Here is a 19,141-nt window from a genome sequence, read left to right as displayed (position 1 = left end):
GAGCTGTCACGGGCAGGAAAAAAAAACCTGCACTTTTTACGGTAGGCCTCATATACCTTAACAATGATTAATATGCTAAAGAGGGTGAAGTCTGGGTAATCATCACTCTGGAGAAATGGACATTTTTTCTGCCTCAGATGGGAGAAATGGGCAGTCTTTTCCAGGGAAACTTGCCAGACTTTTTCAATTCACAAGTTCATGAGCTAAAAGGAGTTTTATTATCACTTCTATGACTTTTTGATTCCCAGTTTGGAAGCTACCTTGATGGAGTTTTCCTTTGGCAAGCTGAGGGGCTGGGGAGGACTGGGAGTCCACATTGAATTCACATTCCAGCCCACTGGGCTGTTCAGCCTACCGACAGAGTATCTAGATGCTTTCTAAGATCTGCTTAGAAGAAACTTATCTCTCTGTGCCTAACCTGTACTAGCTGCCCTGCCTCAGTGAGACTTGAGCTGAGATTTGAAGGATGAGTAGAAGCTCATCAGATGAAGGAGGGGGGTGGGAAAGAATATTTATTCCATGTTCATGAAGAAGGGTCAGCATGTGTGAATGCCATATGGTAGGAGGGAGGAGGGCCAGCTAGGACGGAGTATTGGTGTGGCTGGAGTTTAGAGCGTTAGGTGCTGAGTAGTGGGAGATGCAGCTGGAGATGCACATAAGGGCCAGATCCCTAATAGAAATGAGTGTAATAAAGTGATTGGATGTGATTAGATTAATGCACAGGTAAGTGAATATATGGATAACTATTCTAGAAACTTAGCATCTACCAGAGAAGATAGATTGAATGTCTAACAGACCAGTTGTTATTGTTTAATTAAGAGGGAGCAGAATAGATGTTAGAACATTTTGGAGCCTTGCAAATTCTTCACTTTCTAGCACTAGCTACAACAAAAAGAATCCTGCAAGTCTGGAGATTTATTAAAGAAGGAGGGCTCTTACCTCTGAAGCCTGACTGGAAAATAATGGTTTTCCCAAGCTTCCACAGTCTCTGGAAAGAGGAGGATTGTTGCCTGGAGGATTGTCTGAAATAGGTCCATAATTAGCTAGCCCCACATCATTGATAGCACTTGTCACCTAGCCGTAAGGAACAAGACCTATTTCTAAGTTCTTGCCTTGCTAGTGCACCTCAAGGCTTCCGACGAGAACAATCCTAATAAATTCATCTTGTTTTCTCCCCCTCTGCTGCACTGAGGTTGACAGGAAACCTCCTGCCTCTGAACTGATAGTGTTATAGCCAAACCATGTGAAAGGAGTCGCCAACACACTGAGGGTTAAATATTCAAGTCCTTTATTGCTGGCGGTAGAGAGCAGGCTAACACCAGAAAAAACTCTCGGACCAAATGAAACAATCAAAAGGTTTATAAAGGCAAAAACTTCAAGGATACATAGCAACTTAGCAACCATAAACTAGCAACTTAGAAAACAGCAACTTAGAAACTAGTAACTTAAAAACTAGCAACTGAGCAACTATAAATTAGTAACTTAGAAACTAGCAACTTTTGACCATTAGGGAGTTTCAGTTAACTTTATGTTCCAGGCACAGCTGGTGACTGGAAGATCCCTGGAGTTCTGCCAACAAGATGTGATATACTGTTTACTGTGACGGTTAGGGCAGTTACATGGAGACAAGGGGGAAGAACTATTATACAATGGAGTCACCTTGGTTAGGTCACTAATAGCCATTTTATTCTCTCCTTTTAGTTGTTCATGAGTCAAAGCTTTGACTCATTTATTATGGGCAGGGGGCTGTAATGGGCCCTTATATACATGAGTTTTACAGATGCGATTCATTGTTTAATGAGCCAGACTATTTAATTTAATATACAGGGCCCGATGAGTAAACCAAGAAGGAGGAGCAGCAGAGGGCTGGCCAGACCTGTAATTAAGGTAGTTAGCCATAGGTTTCAATTAAACAAGGTTTGAGACAGCACCAGAGCGAGAAAGTCTTAGCTTGAGAGGGTCTGATTTAGGCATTGCTGTCCATTGACTGTCATCCTTGGCCTTTTTGACTCAGCAGTGGTGGCTTTAAGCTGGTATCCCATCAACCTTGAGTGTCGTCAGAGTGGTGGGGACTACGATGAAGGGTCCCTTCCAGGCAGGGGTTAGTTCTTCCTTTTGGAACTTCCTGACATAGACCAGGTCCCTGGCTGGAACAGATGGCAAGGTGTGGAAGACAGGCTCAGCAAGATGGCGCAGATGTTGGAGTGGACATCAGCCTGGACCTGTTGGAGGGACAGGAGATACCTTAACAGAGATTGATTAGTAATTTTTTCAAGAATAGGATCTCTTAATCAGGGTAACAAGGGAGGGGGTTTTCCAAACATAATTTCATAGTGGGTAAACCCAGCCTTGTAAGGGGTGCATCGGACTCAGAAGAGTGCCAAAGGTAAAAGGCTTATCCATTTTTCTCCAGTTTCTATTATTAATTTGGTTAAAGTAGTTTTTAAGGTTCAGTTCATGCATTCTACCTGTCCAGAGTTTTGTGGTTGGCAGGCACAATGCAACTTCTAGTTAATGTTTAGTGCATTATTAACTAGGTGAACTACAGATGAGGTAAAGGCAGGACCACTGTCAGAGCCAATAGAGAGAGGAAGTCCAAACCTTGACATTATTTCATTTAATAAAAATTTGGTAACCATAAGAGTGGTTTTATTTTTCATGGCAAAAACTTCTACCCAACCCCAAAAGGTACTCACAAACAGGGGGTTTTACCTCAGTAAAGTCTGTTTCCCATTTTTCTCCAGGGCTTAATTCTCAGGCCCTGATACTATCAGATGGCCTTGGTCCTTGTTTTGTGTTCACTTGGGCACAAGCAGGGCACATTGCGGCCACTGTGGCGGCCAGGCTTTTTAAAGTCTGGATATGATAATAGTGATTTAACAGCTCAGTCATTTTGGTACCTCCCAAGTGGGTGGTAGAAAGGAGCTGGTTTACCAGGGTACATCCAAGGGCCACAGGCAAGATGATTTTAGTGTCTTTGACCCACCATCCTGCAAATTGTTTGTGAGCCCCTGCCAGGTTCGCCTGTTTTTCTTTTTCCTGGGTGCAGGTAGGCTGTTTTGGGAGAGAGGGAAATGGAAAAGTTTTAGTTAGCAGGTCAGTTAGGGGTTCAACTGGGGAGTTCCACTGTCTCCTGAGCTACTAGGTCCACCAGGTGGTTCGTGGTTGCTTCTGGAGTGTCCAATTTTTGGTGTCCCCTGCAATGAATGATGGCTACCTCTTTGGGGAGTTATATAGCCTCTAGCAGGGCTAAAATTTCTTCTTTGTTTTTTACAGTTTTATCTGCCATGGTAAGAAGTCCTCGTTCCTTGTAGATCATGGCATGAACATGAAGGGTAGCAAAAGCATACCGACTGTCAGTGAAGATATTTACCTGTTTTTCTGTTTCCCAGCACAGGACCTGGGTTAAAGCAATTAGCTCAGCCTTTTTGGCAGATGTGCCATTAGGCAGAGACTATGACCAGATTACATTGTGAGCCATGTTTACTGCTGCACCAGCCTTGCGGACTCCCTTTATTACCAAGACAACTGCCATCCGTTAACAGGTCAGCATTGGCCTGGTTTAGGGGAGTGTCCCAGAGGTCTGGACGTCTGGCCTGTGATATGTCCAATACATCCTCACAATTATGAACTGGTGTTTCTGGATTGTCATCTGGTAATAAGGTAGCTGGACTTAGGCTTTGTGAAGAAGAGAAGATTAGCCTGGGTTGATCAAGCAGAAGGCTCTGATATTAGGTGATTCTGGCATTTTACATCTAGTGGCCTGATGCCCCCTGCAACAAGGTCTCTACAGTATGGGGTGCAGTTAGGGTTAGGTCCTGGTCAAAAGTTAATTTGTCAATCTCTCTTACTAGGAGGGTAGTAGCTGCAATGGCCCGGAGACAAGATGGCCAACCAGAAACCTGTCATTGCCAGGGTCCTAAAGTTTGAGTGAGAGCCCTTTTAGCAATTCCTCTCTACTCATGTATAAAGAGATGGAATGGTTTAGTGACATCTGGCAGTGGCAGAGCTGGGACCTGAGTGAGGACTGTTTTTAATTGCTGGAATGCTCATTCCTCAATAACAGTCCATGTCAAAAGTTGATTTCCTGCCATGCCTGAATATAGGGGCTTAGCAATTTCAGCAAAGTCCGGGATCCATAACCAACAGTATCCCACCACCCCCAGGAATTCCTGTCCCTGTTTTTTTGAGGTTGGGGTGGGGATTCAAAGGATGGCTTCCTTCTGGGCTGTGGTTAGGGTTCGCTTACCCTTTTTCAGCTGATATCCTAAATAGGAGACCTTGGCTAAAGAAAGTTGTGCCTTCTTAGCTGACACATGGTAGCCCAGGTCCTGGAGAAGCTGCAACAAAGCCTTGATGCCTTTTAAGCAAGTTTTCATGTCTGCTGCTGTAAGCAAGAGGTCATCTACATATTGGAGTAAAGTACATTCAAAGTGTAAGTCATGGAACCCTAATAAGTCCTATTGCAAGGCTTCCCCAAAAAGAGTTGGGAGTTTTTGAACCCCTGTGGTAGCTGATTCCAAGTCAGTTGACTGGTATCCCCTGAATCAGGATCTGTCCATTCAAAGGAAAAAATTGCGTTGACTGAGAGGGGACAAGGGAATGGAGAAAAATGCATCTTTTAGATCCAAAACAGTATAAACCTGGTGTTCAGGAGGAAGTAAACTGAGTAATATATAAGGGTTGAGAACAGTAGAATGGATAGTTTCAACCTGCTTATTGATCTCTCTCAAGTCCTGGACTGGTTGGTAATCAGAGGCTTCCAGTTTTGAACTGGCAAGAGGGGAGTATTCCATGTCGATTGGCATGGTGTCACTATATTAGCTTTTAAAAGTCTTTTGATATGAGGAGCAATTCCCTTTTGTGCCTGCAAACTCACTGGGTACTGACATACTTGGACTGGGGTGGCTGATGCCAATAAACTCACCACAACCAGGGGATGATGTTGTACCAATCCTGGTGGATTTGCTTCTGCCCAAACCGAAGGATGTTCTTTATTGCAGTTGCTGAAGCAAACTGGATGAGACATTCTCAATGGTGGAGTTAGAAAGGTTAGAAAATACTCTTCAGAAAGTGGAACAGTTAAAAACATTTGATAGGCAGTAGGGACAAACATTTCAGTCTTGTCCGGTGAAAACACAATAGTTGCTGTCAGCTTTTGAAGAAAGTTCCGGCCCATGAGGGGGTAGGGATAGTCAGGGGCTATTAGGAATGAGCAGGTAACTCATCTTTGATCCAAATCAACCATTTGGCTAGACATGAAATTAGTTTGTAATTGCCCCTGTAGCCCCTTGAATAGTGATTTGCTTATTTGACATGGGTCATAATGGTGACTTTAGGACCAACAATCTGCCTCCGTATCCACTAAGAGTTGGACCGGGTGGCCCCCAATAGCTGCAGTAACCATGGGCTCTTGGGATCCTAAGGAAAAAGAGCCCTGGGCCCTTCAGTCAGTTATTTTCAGCATCCATAGTGGGTAGAACCAGGACTGACTTGGGGTTCTCTGTCTTTGGACAGCGAGAGCAATCCTTGACCCAGTGCCCTAGTTCCTTGCAATAGGGCACATTGGTTTTTGCCAGTGGAGCCCGTCTGGTTCCCTGACCTTTTTGTTATTTTCTGACTTTTGATGAGAGGACTTAGAGTCAGTTGTTGGGGCTTGTAAGGCTGCTACCAGGATTTTGGCTTGCCTTCTTGCAATTCTATCAGCTGCCTGTGCTGCCTGTTTCTGTTTTTCAGCATCTGGGTTATTGTAAACCTTCTGTGCCAGTTTGAGAAGTTGAGAAACATTTATTCCTACAAATCCCTTTAACTTTTGCAGTTTTTTTCTGAATGTCAGGGGCTGCCTATGCCACAAAAGCCAAATTAATGACCTGAGCATTCTCTGGGGCCGAGGGGTCAAAAGGGATATAGGTATGAAATGTCTCTTGGAGGTGCTCAAGGAATGCCCCTGGAGATTCCTCGGGCCCCTGGAGAATCTTAGTTGTTTTGGAAAGATTAATAGGTTTGCGAGCTGCTCCCCTCATTCCTGCTAATAGAGTCCAATGATATATATATCCAGTGCTAGACCCAGCTGATGTGTTGGGGTCCCAATCAGGGTGAGAGGTGGGGAATACCTCATTCAGGACCTCCTGACTTTCCTCCTCTGTACCAGCCATTGAGGCCAGGACAGACTTCTATTCTCAGCTCTAATGTGCTCTCACTCCTCAGAGGTAAGTAAGGTTAAAAGGAGCTGCTGGCAATCATCCCAGGTGGGATGATGAGTGCACAGGATTGATTCTACCAGGGAGGTTAAAACCTAAGGTTTCTCTGAAAATGGCAGATTTTGAGTTTTTCAATTGTATAAATCAGAGGTAGAAAAAGGAATATACACCAGGAAAGGTTGCTTAGTCTGATCTGTCCCAACAGATGGGGCACTTCCCAAAGGGAAAGGAGAGGAAGTGGATTCATTCCGGATCAGAGGCAAGAAGCCAAAGGTGGGGAGGACAGAGGGGAAGTGGAAGAAGTGATGGAATGAATTATGTAAGATTTCATTCTCTTGAGAAATAGGTTAGACAAGTTTTCCTTGAAGAGTTAGCCAGGGGCCTTTGCATATAGCACCCTGTTGTTTCCAAGTTAGAAGTTCTTCCCCCATATAGTGTGGTTTATGGGAAGGGTCCTGAGTTTTAAGAGAATATACCTTTAGCCACGGCAGGGGGCTTTGGACTAAATTCAGCCATTGGTCGATATAGGGAAATTGGTTAGGATGATCAGGAGTCCCTGTGATGACCTTCCAGACAGACTGAGTGACACAAAAATCCAGAGACCCAGCGGGGGGCCATCCAACATTAAACAAAGGTCAGTTAATTTCACAGAGGGTCTGGAGCCTGCCTTTTGAGAAGCAGACACCATAGCCCTCAGTAAATACAACAGAAAGATTTTTTATCATGCAGTTCAGGGGACTGGAGGACTGGCAGATCATGAGTTATGTGATCCCATAGTGATAAACAAAAACAGGACACAGGAGACAGACAAAAACAGGATATGGAAAACAAAAACCAAAACTAGGTGACTATTCAGACAATACCTTGGCTTAATGAATAGTATCCAAGGGGCAGTCTCGTCAGACTGGAATTCCTCTACTTACAGAGAAACAGAATAAAATTCAACCTCCCAGGAAGAACCAGATTGGCTCGATCTGTTTTGGGTATGGAAGACAGCAGTTGCTGCAATTCTCTCTGGACCAGGTGAGAGGTTACAAGGCCCTGGACTCAGAGGGCACCTCTCCTATACCTTTGTACCAGGCCAGGGAGAGCCAGAGTGAGGCTGCTTCCCAAGCTTGGTGATCTAACTGGGGCCTCCAAAATGTTATAGCAGAACCATAGAAAAGGAGTCACCAACACACTGAGGGTCGAATTTTTGAGTCCTTTATTGCTGGTGGTCAAGAGCAGGTTAATGCCAGAAAAACTCTCAACCCCAAAGGAAAAAACAAAAGGTTTATAAAGGCAAAAACTGCAAGGATACATAGCAACTTAGCAACCATAAACTAGCAACTTAGAAACTAGCAACTTAGCAACCATAAACTAGTAACTTAGAAACTAGCAACTTTTGACTGTTAGGGAGTATCAGTTAACTTTATGTCCTGGGCACAGCTGGTGACTGGAAAGTCTCTGGACTTCTGCCAACAAGATGTGGTATACTGTTTACTGGGACAGAGCAGCTACATGGAGACAATGTGGAAGAACTACTATACAATGGAGTCACCTTGGTTAGGTCACTAATAGCCGTTTTAATAGTCCTGGCAATGCTGATTGCAAAGCTCTCTCAGGCACAAAACTGAAATCTAAAGCATCCTTGGGTAAAGCATCCTGTTGACCCACTACCACTCATTTTTTTTGAGTTGAGGGTCTCACTTTGTTGCCCAGGCTAGAGTGAAGTGACATGAACATGGCTCACCACAGCCTCAATCTTTTGGGCTCAAGTGATCCTCCTGCCTCAGTCCCCCAGATGCCTCAGTCCCCCAGATAACTGAGACTACACTGCCACACCCAATGAATTTTCCAATGTCAGTCTTAGGAGTGAACGAACTTTGTCCTGATAAAGTTTATGACAATTGATTCCTAAAAATTATAGCTAAGAAGTATGAGACTCTACTGCCTTGTGGGTGAGTGTTTTGTTTGCTTTGTTTTTGTTGTTAATTCTTCAGATATTAAGAAAAGGAGGTAGAAGAGAGAGGATTGCCTGAGCCCATGTGTTCGCGACCAGCCTGGGCAACATGGTGAGACCTCATCTCAACAGTAAATGAAAAAATTAGCCAGGCATGGTAGCACATGCCTATAGTTCCAACTACTTGGAAGGCTGAGGTGGAAGGATTGCTGCAGCCCAGCAGGTCGACACTGGGGTGGCCATGAGTGTGCCCCTGCACTCTAGCCTGGGCGACACAGTGAGACTCCAACTCAAAAAAAAAAAAAGAAAAGAAAAAGAAAAGGAGCCTCCAGATGTCCTAGCACTTGGTGTTTCCTCTTTCCTTTTGCTGGTTCTGTACTTTTGCCTGGAAAGTCCTCCTTCCTTTCAAGGGTGATGCTTTCAGGAAGCCTTTCTCAATAGTGCTAGCCTACAATGCTCCACCTCCTTCCTGACCTGCCCATAACTCTTACCAATTACTCTGTGCATTTTTGGTATTTGACTATATTGTTTATTTGGGCATTTTTCAGATGCATATCTTTTGGTTCTTCAACAAGATTACAACTTGGTAGTAGACAAATAAGTATTTGTTAAATGTATTAATGATGCATTAAAAACTCAAGGTCAAGGACAGAATTATATCCTTCTCTGCTTGCTCCTATATATTGAGTCCACCGATGGGATCATAAGAAGTATTCAATAAATATTTTAGAATTAAATTAAACAAAATGAAGTTAGACTGGAAAGTAGTATTTCACGGTGATTAAGGGCATAGAGTATGGAAGTAAGTAGATCTAAAGTTACCAGTTGAGGACATGGACAAGTTTAGTGATTTCTCCATGCCTCAATCTTCAAACGGGAATTATAGCAGTTTCTGCCTAAAAGGGTGTTTTTGAGTTTGAATAAGGTAATTTCTATGCACAAAGCTAACTCACAGCTAAGATTAGACTGTGAACAATTTAACTGCTTAGGAAAGTTGAGGGTTTAATAGGGCTTTGAGATTGTGAAAGGAAGTCAGAAGGGGAGAATTGTGGGAGCTTAGAATCAACCTCAAAATGCAAAGGCATTCAGTAGCCAATCCCAGGAGACTGATAGGTAAGAGTGTAGGGGAGATAGGATGGAACAGGCTGGTATTTCCCAAATTCACACCCCTCCCACCCAGTCAATTTAGTTGCCTGCTTCATTCCTTTGCCTTCCACTTAGAGCTGGTGTGGATGGGCTTTTCATCTGATGAACTCCTAGACTGGTGGTTGTCTGTTCCTATTTATCTCTTCCTGAGCCCTTGTTCATGTCCTCTTGGTGGATGGGTGCCTTTGCCTTTATCTCTGATCTTTTGATAAACCGCTGTGCATTTTAACTAGAATTTAATAGGCTTGTTCTGCTGTTTGTTTTTATGACTCTCCTTTATTTAATTGAAGCAGTAATGCTGTTTTTGTCCATTAATCGTTTGTCATATAAAATTTCCTCTTAAATTTATCTTTAGTAAAAAAAAATTCTTTTCAAGACCAGCCTGGGCAACATGGTGAGACCTCGTGTCTCTGCAACAAATCAAAAAGTTATTTGAGTGTGGGAGCATACACCTGTAGTTCCGGCTACCGGGAAGGCTGAGGCAGAGGAACCGCCTGAGCCCAGCAGGTTGAGGCTGCGGTGGCCGGAAGTATGCCACTGCACTCCAACCTGGGTGACAGAGTGAGACTCCAACTCAAAAAAAAATCTTAATTAAAAATCAAGTAAATGATAGGACAGGAGGTTCATGGCTAAATAAAAGATGAAGGTGGAACACCAGTGGCTAATTAGAAAATCTATGAACTGATGACCCAATTCTATACATACCAGTTCTGCCCTTAAGTAGGTATACAACACTGGAGGTTCATTTCACCTGCCTGAGCTTCGCTTCCCATTTTCTGCTCTGTAAAGCAAATGAGTTGGACAAGACTGTCACCTTGGTTCTGTCCAGCTTGTGTATTCTGACATTGGGTGGGGGATGGTGTCAGAAAATCCTCCCTGCTGATGGTGGTGGAGGCCTGAGTTGGCCTGGAAGGATCTGCTTTACAGGAAAGTGGGTAACATTGAAGCTGAAGGGATGCACCTCGCCAGGGACACGCAGGGTGTGTTGATGGTCACCAGCTCCAGGTTGCCATGCTGATTTTAAGACTGAACGTCTTCATTTCAGACACCTGAACTTGGAATTGGTAAAGAAATTGACACCAACATATGGTCAATTCAGACTCTTCCTTATTTCCCCTGATTTCCTCACCTTATAACCTTAGAAAAATAATATTTTTTACCCCTTGTAAAGAAAATGCTCTAGGTTGATCCTGTTCTCAATTTTCTGTCTAGTACACTGAGAGCTGTCACCAAGCTTTTAGCATGTACCATGCACTCTGCAAAGCTCTTTAAGCATATTCTTTTGCTTAATATGGCAACAATTTGAAGAGGGAGACATTGCAATTATCCATATTTTACAATGAGGAAACCAGGGCTCTGACAACCTAAGTGATTTTCCCAAGGTCACATAGCTTGTAAGAGGTAGAAACTGAATTCAAATACAGGTCTGTGGCATTCCAAAGCCCATCCTCCAAAACCCTTGAGTTATATACATTGCTAGTATTGTTTGTATCAGTTGTTTAAAATGTTAAAGCAAAAATCAAGCAGTCAAAGATCAGAAATGGAGAGTTTATTTTTTTAAACTTTTACAGTACTTTTAAATTTTTAAACTTTGAAATGCATTCGAGATATGCTAACAGAACAGAATATTACCAGTTATGAAAATAGCACATACATGGGCCACGCCAATGAGTGAAAATGTTTGTTTGAAATGTGTTTGTGAAAACCAGTGTGAGGAGAATGTACACGCTCATTGCAACTCTACTGTAGCATTTTTTACATACACTGACAGAGGCTATACAGAATTTGAAGGACACAGATTGCTTGGAGTTTAATGTGCTTTAAACTCTTTTTTTTTCCTGCAAGTTACTTAAGTCCTCAATATAAAAATTATGTAGAGTAGTAAGGAAGTTTGGTTTTTTTTTTAAATGTTGCTGTTTTGTTTCTTTTTTGTTGCTTTTTTCAATAGAGACAGTGAAAGCAGGTACCTATAGAAACAGAATAAACTTAGTCCACATTTTGCCTCAGCATTAACCATTTGTGCTTTGACTGACATACTTTGAATCTATCACATATTAGACATAGAAACATTTCCAATAGGCAGGTTTTAGGAAGTGTTCAGACCTTCTACTGCAGGCCAAGTGGCTGCCTACCCCACCCCCTCAGCAAATCTCCATCAAATGCAAGACCAGGGCAGAACCATAAAAATGATAATAGACCACCTTTTGGTCAAGGGGTTTGTGAACTGCAAATGTCCGGTACTTCTCTTGCAGGAAAAACCCCTCTAGGTCCAAATCCCCAGTCCTTTGTGACTTTTGTGGCACAGACAGACCCCCCACCATGGCAACAATCATGTGACTAACCCACCCATCCGCCTGCTGTTCAACACCTGACATCAGTACCTGCTCTTACCTGGCCCATTGTGATGACACGGAGCAGACCACCACCCAGTCACCTTAATGACCTTCCCTCATCAAAGGGAAAAGGTTGAAAGGACTCAACCACGAGCAGTCATTTGGCCATTGCCTTGCTAGCTCTGGAGTGGCCATGTGCTCTTCGAGTTATGGCTGACACCATCTTGCCTGACTTTGGGCCCCTCCCCTACCTTGGGGAGGTGAATCGTCTCTCTCTCTCTCTTTCTTTCTCTAATTTACTTTTAAGTAAACTATATTTTCTAATGTAACTTCTGTGCAATTATTTGCAGCTTTCATGTGGCATCGGATTGCACCACAGACACCCACACCCCCAGCAGGCCTGACCTAGCATCCTGGAGGCCCTTCTGGGAGACTGTAACCCTAACAGACAGTATCTTGCTTTATTGCCTAGGCTGGTCTCACACTCTGGACTCGTGATCCTCTTGGCTCAGCCTCCCAAAGTGCTAGGATTACAGATATGAGCCACCATACCTGGTCCAGGAAGTGTTTTTTTAAAGTGAGTAAATTAGCCGGGCTCGGTGGCTCAGCCTGTAATCCCGCGCCTTTGGGAGGCTGAGGTGAGTGGATTGCCTGAGCCCGTGGGTTCAAGACCCGCCTGGGTAGCGAGACCTCATCTCTACAATAAATCAAAAAATCAGCCGGGCGTGGTAGCGCAAGCCTGTAATTCCGGCTACTCGGAAGGCTGAGGCGGAAGGATCGCTGGAGCCCAGCGAGTCGAGGCTGCGGTGGCCAGGAGCAGCCACTGCACTCCAGTCTGGGGGACCGAGTGAGACTCCAACTCAACAAAAAAATTAATAAATAAATAAAGTGAGTAAATTTTGAGTAATTCTTAAAGGAGTCCAGCTATGGCTAGTGTTCTTGACTGACACATCATAGCCCCCCTTAAGTACTTAGTGAGTGATTCCTGTTAGAGACCAGATTTAATTAAAAATCTCTCCTGAACTCCCAGTCCTCTCTTGTCCTGAGTCAATTTTATTGAATCAGAGTTTGGAAAGGAGGTTCCTCTTCCCAGAAGCTCATAAACATTTTGGGTAACCAACCTCAAGAAAAATGTGCCAAGTATGTGCATATGATACTTTGCAAACAATTTCAGTGGACCTATGTGTACCTGAGTAGGTGCAGCATCCTGCTAAGAAAACTCCTTTTGAAGTCCCAGCTTGGATGGTTGACATGACATCAGAGTGGACCTGAAAGGGTCTGGGGTCATGGCAGGATGATAGAGGTGCTCATCCTGGCAGCCTCTGCCATGAGTGAGGCCTTGTGGGCCTTCTAAAAGACCCCCATGACAGTTTCACCTTGGAATCATTTTCCAGGCTAGACAGAGAAAATGAAGCTTTGAATTTAGTAGTGCAGCTTCTGAGCCCACTGCTGGGATTCAGATGCTGACTTTGTCATGTATCACCTATGGAAAATTGGTCATGTTACTTAATTTTTCTATCCTTTTTTTTTGAGGCAGGATCTTGCTCTGTTTTCCAGGCTGGAGGATAGTGGAGTGATTGTAGTTTGCTGCAACCTCAACCTTCTGGGTTCAAGTGATCCTCTGGCCTCAGCCTCCTGAGTAGCTGAGACTACAGGTATGTGCCACCATGCCTGACTAATTTTTGTTTTGTTTTGTTTTTTGAGTTGGAGTCTCACTCTGTTGCCCAGACTAGAGGGCAGTGGCATGCTCCCAACCACTGCAGCCTCGACCTGCTTGGCTCAGGTGATCCTTCTGCCTAAGCCTTCCAAGGAGCTGGAACTACAGGCATGCACCACCACACCCAGCTAATTTTTTGATTTATTGTAGAGATGAGATCTCGCCAAGTTGCCCAGGCTGGTCTCGAATCTGTGGGTTCTGGCAATCCTCTCACCTTGGCCTCTCAAAGTGCTGGGATTATAGGCATAAGCCACCACGCCCAGTCTCTTGGCTAATTTTTAATTTTTTTTTTTTATAGAGATGGGGTCTCATTATGTTGCTCAGGCTGATCCTGAACTCCTAGCCTCAAGCAGTTCTCCTGCCTCAGCCTCCCAAAGTGCTGGGTTACAGACGTGAGCCTCCCTGCCCAGCATGTAACTTAACTTTTCTAAGCCTCTGTCTTTTTTTCTGTAGAGATGATAATAATGACAGTGATGATAAAGACATCGGGTAGCTCACTGGGTGGTTGCTAACATCCAATAATACAATGGCTGACACAGTGGAAGCTCTGGGTAAATGATATTTGAGATGACATAAGTAGTAATGGGAGGGTGGGGCCTCTACCTCAGATCATTCACCAATTCCAAGTTCACTTCTCCTTATAATTTATTATAAGTTATAAGGCATTCATTCTCTATTATCTATTTACTGTGTATAGCCATATAACTATAGATAACTAAATACTTTCCCCCCTTTTTTCCTCTTTTCACATAAATTAAGCATCTTTTCAGAGAAATTAGTAAAATGCTCAGGAAGTATTTCTGTCAATAAATCTTATTTCATAGCAAGATTTAAAGTTTTTTCTTAAGACATACCATGCAGTTTTGTCATTTAATCATGAACTTCACTGTTTGCCTATCTGGGATGAAGCTTGCAACTAATTTATGTAAAATTGCCAGTGATTAATCCCACCCCTTGATCTCTCCAAGGGCCTCTCTCCCTGCCCCTGCCCTGCCTCTCACAGGCCTGTTGTGGGACTTCCTCTCCTCCCTCTTCTCATCGTTCAGGTCTTGGTTCAAATGTTATTTCCGCCATCTTGCCTAATCTCCTCCCTGACCTCAGTCTTCTGTCCATGCCCAGCAAGCTAGCAGTTTCTCTGCTGCAAGTTCATAGGAAATCGCATTCCTTGTCTTTACTATACTTATCTGTTTGTCATTAATTTGGTGGATTCTTTGATTCCTCTCTCCTTCCCCCATCAGACTATAACCAACAAGAAAGCAGGGTCTCTCTATTTTATGTTCACTCTTGCACTTAACTTTTGGTTGAATAAACAAATAAGCAATTTTGCATAGGCACCTACTCTGTGCCTGGCCCCTAGAGTAACCTATGCTCTCGTCCTTACAGTAAATTTCCAAGTAGGCAGCATTTTATTTATTTTATACTTCAAGGAAGAGGAGAATCAGAGGGAATACATAACTTGTGTCAGATTTCAGGTTTGGTAAATGACAGAGGCCCCACTGCCTCTGTGATTTCTCTGAAGGCTCAGGGGCCCTAAGACGGTGAAAGGCAAGAAGCCCTGGAGGCATGGAAGCAGGATTCATGGAATTCTCATGCTGGAAAGAAGCAGTCAGCCTGTGAGTCAATTAGAAGAGCAATCATCAGAAATCAAGTCCCCCTGACTAATGAGATGTCTGAAATTGAGATGTCACTTACAATCTCCTTCCTCCTAAACTAATCTGGATCAAAATTCCAAGGTATTAAGGAATCATTTTATTTTTCTCAGGGAAATCTAAACACTTAAATGGTAATTAAAAAAAAACTTGTTATCAGAAAAAAAAGATAAAATGGGTTTCAGTATTATAACTTCTTAATGATTTTTGGAATATGCAGATCTTGCTAGAACAGGCGTGGACAAATAAATGAATGGTTTCCAATGTCCTCTTAAAAGCTGGGATGCCTCAGAGGCTATAAAAATAAAATTCTATACACAAATTCATTTTGGCAAAGGCTGGATAGCCATCATGGATTGGACCAAAATATCTAATTGGCTCAGGCATAGAGGATCAATGCTGCTCTCTAATTGGTGAACTTCTTATATGGAGATTAAATGGAATCATGAGATTGTAATTAGTCATAATTATAGAAATAGTGTCTTCTGTTTTTGTCTCTTTGTTGAGGCAATTTTCTGGGATCGCTTTGGAATAACTTGTTCCTGAGGCTGGAAAGGGCTCTGAAAAGGAAGTTTTCTAGTCAACTTTCAAATACTCTACTTATACCTTCAGATTTAAAAAACGAGTTGCTTTATAAACTTCTTCTCCCTTCAACTAGAGCTGTTTGGCCCTACTGGGAAATGCGAGACTGGCTACAGGGTACAAACGGGCTCCATCCCTGAGGGAAGGACACCCAGCTCAAGGTGGGAACGCTCATGATGACAAATTAGACCCTAGAGAGAGAGAGAGAGAGAGATCCATTACTTTGGATAGGCTAGAAATACGAACCTACTGCTCACACACCAGGCCCTTGGCATGCCCACTTTTCTGCTCCTTTCCAGTCATGGGATTTAAAAAAAATATTTATTTTAAAGGTGTGGGACACAATTCAGGATTAAGTATACAAGCGGTCATCGTACAGGTAAAGTTTAGGCCTACCTCTAGTTACGGGGTTTTAATGTGAGGCTCCATTGCTACCAGGATGTCTGTACATCCACTGTGAGATTCTTTTACTCTTTCATCTACATCTGATCATCGAGTCTATTATTCCGTTATTTTCTTCATTTAGAGAATGACTCACCACTTTACTCCTTCATTTTCTTCATTTAGAAATTATTCACAACTTTACTCCCTTTGTGAACCCATTCTTTAAGGAAATGTAGAGCTACATGAAACCTGCCAGGCCTGTGCATGAAAAATTCTAGAAGCCCCTTGCCCTAGGCAAATATGTACACTTTGTCTGATTCGAGACCCTACTGAGGTTTAGAGACATAGATGGCAGGGTTTATTTAATGCATAAGAATCCACTATTTTATAAACTTCAATTGTATTCTGTCAATACCTCATAATTATAAAAGTATGTCATCATTAAATACACTTGGAATATGCTAAGACCCAGACCCTTCATTCCTTCTTCAAGTGGTCTTGTTTGCTTACACCAGTGATACAGAATGCTATGACACCAGCAGTGGCAGCTCATTTTGCTGCTGGACAATTCCACGCGGTAGAGTTTTCTTCCTTATGTCAAATCCAGTGGTACTCAGACTTTAGTGGATTTACAGCTTATCTTGGCATCCTCTAGAAGGAAGCTCTTTTTGAGATATTTATTCTTCAGGAGTAATAATAAAAATAACAAGTAACAATTATAAGCCGGGCTCGGTGGCTCAGCCTGTAATCCTGCTCCTTGGGAGGATGAGGTAAGTGAATTGCCTGAGCCTGCGGGTTCGAGACCCGCCTGGGCAACTTGGTGAGACCTCACCTCTACAATAAATCAAAAAATTAGCTGGGCGTGGTAGCACGCACCTGTAATTCCAGCTACTTGGAAGGCTGAGGCGGAAGGATAGCCGGAGCCACCGGTCCACTCCAGTCTGGGCGACAGAGTGAGGCTCCAACTCAAAACAAAAAACAATTGTAGAGCAATTGATCTGTGTCAGTCAGTCAATCAATGGATCTTTATTGCATGCACACTCAGTTGCTGACACCATTTGAGCCAATGGGAAGAAAGCAAGGAAATCATGGCTGACCCTCTCCCTCCCCTTGTGGCACTATTACAGTGGGAAACTGGACTGAGGTGTTTGAAGTTCTGCACAGTGGAAAAGATATCAGACTTGCTTGATCATTCTGAGAATCACAGCTAGAGACGAGGCAGTATAAATGACAGGAAAGTGGATGGGGTTGGAAAATTCTAGAAGGTCCTCCGTGTGGTTCAAGGTCAGCTTGTAGTAATATCTGTAACTTGTTCCATGTGCAAATTCTCAGGGCCCACCCTCCACCTACTGAGTCAGAAACATTGAGGCAGGTTTTACAGACTTGACACTGATTCTTACGTGCTCTAAAGTTTGAGAACCACTAGGTTGACATAAGGAAGAATACTCCATCCAGTAGAGCTTTCCAGCAGTAAAATGAGCTGCCATTGCTGGTGTCATAGCATTCTATACCACTGGCACATGCAAACAAGATTGCTTGAAGAAGGAATAAAGGTCTGGATTTCAGCATTTCCCAAGTGTAATTAACAATCAAATACTTTTATAATTATGAGGTGCTGACAGAACATCAATAGGAGCTTGTAACATAGTGGATACTTATGCATTATAAAAAAGTATATCGAAAAAAATGCTCCCAAGTGAAATAATTGTTACCAGAAATGGTCAAAAGTTGTTTGTAAACTTTATAGTGTACAAACAAAATGAATTAGAGTAATAAGATCATTTCAACGTATCCATGTATTAATGTGAATGTAACTAATATAAACATTCTCTCTCTTCTCCCAAAAATACCTCTTATTGTACCTAGGATAGGTTCCTTTTAATCTTGGGCAAGTTACTCTAGAAAAAAATTTAAAAACTGGAGCGTAGCAAAAATTATATTTGGACTCTTCTCACCCTTTCCCATGATTTCTCCAACTCTGCATCATCCTCCTGTCCTCTTTTTCTGGGCAATACTCCATCTTTGTCTCTGGACCACCAAGGACTTAACTGCTATGTCTTCATCTCCTCCCCTTCCCCACCCAACCTTACTCCCAGGAAAAGTCTTTCTAGCCTATCCATTCTTATCAGGCTGGTGCTCTTCTGCAACCTTCCATAGCCAGTGCCTATGAAGCGGAGAGTTTTAGAAATGCAGCCTGTGGCAGGGATACTACGTAAGGAGAATTTCTCAGTCAAGTCCAAACTTGACCCATCTAGTATTTTCCAGAGAAGTTTTTCTCTGAAATTCTACCTGCCTCAGGAACTGAAATTGAAGGTGAAACATAACTATCAACTTAGCCTGTGGAAGAGAGAAGATGTTCTTGCCACATACCTGTTACTTAAGCAGTCTCAACCAGTTATTTGCTTGGGGTTGTAATTCTGTTGGATTTTTTTTTCCATCGGTTCCAGGAAGTGAGAAGAGTTTGACAGGATTAAGACAGGGAGACAGGAACCCTTTACTCTGCTTTTTCCATAACTACGGCATGTGAATGGAGCCCTGTTTATGGTCACTTATTGTCCCCCATGATATTTTGGCCTCATTTGCAGTGGGAATTAACATGATCTAGAGGCAGCCTGCTGGGTTCCTTCATGATCATCTAAAAATAAACAAAGCCCAAAGGATCCATTCCTTCTTCCCATTAATTTTAAGGAAGGCAGATGGTGCCCAATAACCTCATTTGAATTGCCAATAAAGCTCGTCATCTTTTTGCTAAGCACTTGCCGTTAAATTTTAACGGATGGTGTCAGGTGGTGCAGAATAAGCTTCCAGAAAGGTAACTCTGGGCCCGTGGGGTGGAGGAGCAGGGAGAGTGAGCAGTCAGTCAGTCTCTGCACAACCACCCTGAGAAGGAAGAGATTTGAAGAAATGAGAGAGGCTGGGGAGAGCTCTGAACTGTGGAGACCAAAGAGAAAAATGTGGCAGGAAGTGGTGGGCTGGTAAAAAGTTTCATTTTCCAAGAAGCTTGAGAGACCCAAGATATAAGTTTGGGGAACCAACTGTGCCTCACTTTTTGCAACCTCCAATCACCCTTAGGAGTTCTGTGGGCAATCAATAAGTGATGGCCAACAGAGTGACTCAAACTTTTGATGGTTGGGAAGTAGAGTTATAGTAAAGAAGGGAGAAAGTACAATCAAACTAAGGAGAGAAGA

Source organism: Carlito syrichta, unplaced genomic scaffold (genome assembly GCF_000164805.1).
Source record: "Carlito syrichta isolate Samal-C Ts95f unplaced genomic scaffold, Tarsius_syrichta-2.0.1 Scaffold305806, whole genome shotgun sequence".
Taxonomy (NCBI): domain Eukaryota; kingdom Metazoa; phylum Chordata; class Mammalia; order Primates; family Tarsiidae; genus Carlito; species Carlito syrichta.
Note: the sequence above shows the minus strand (reverse complement) of the source record.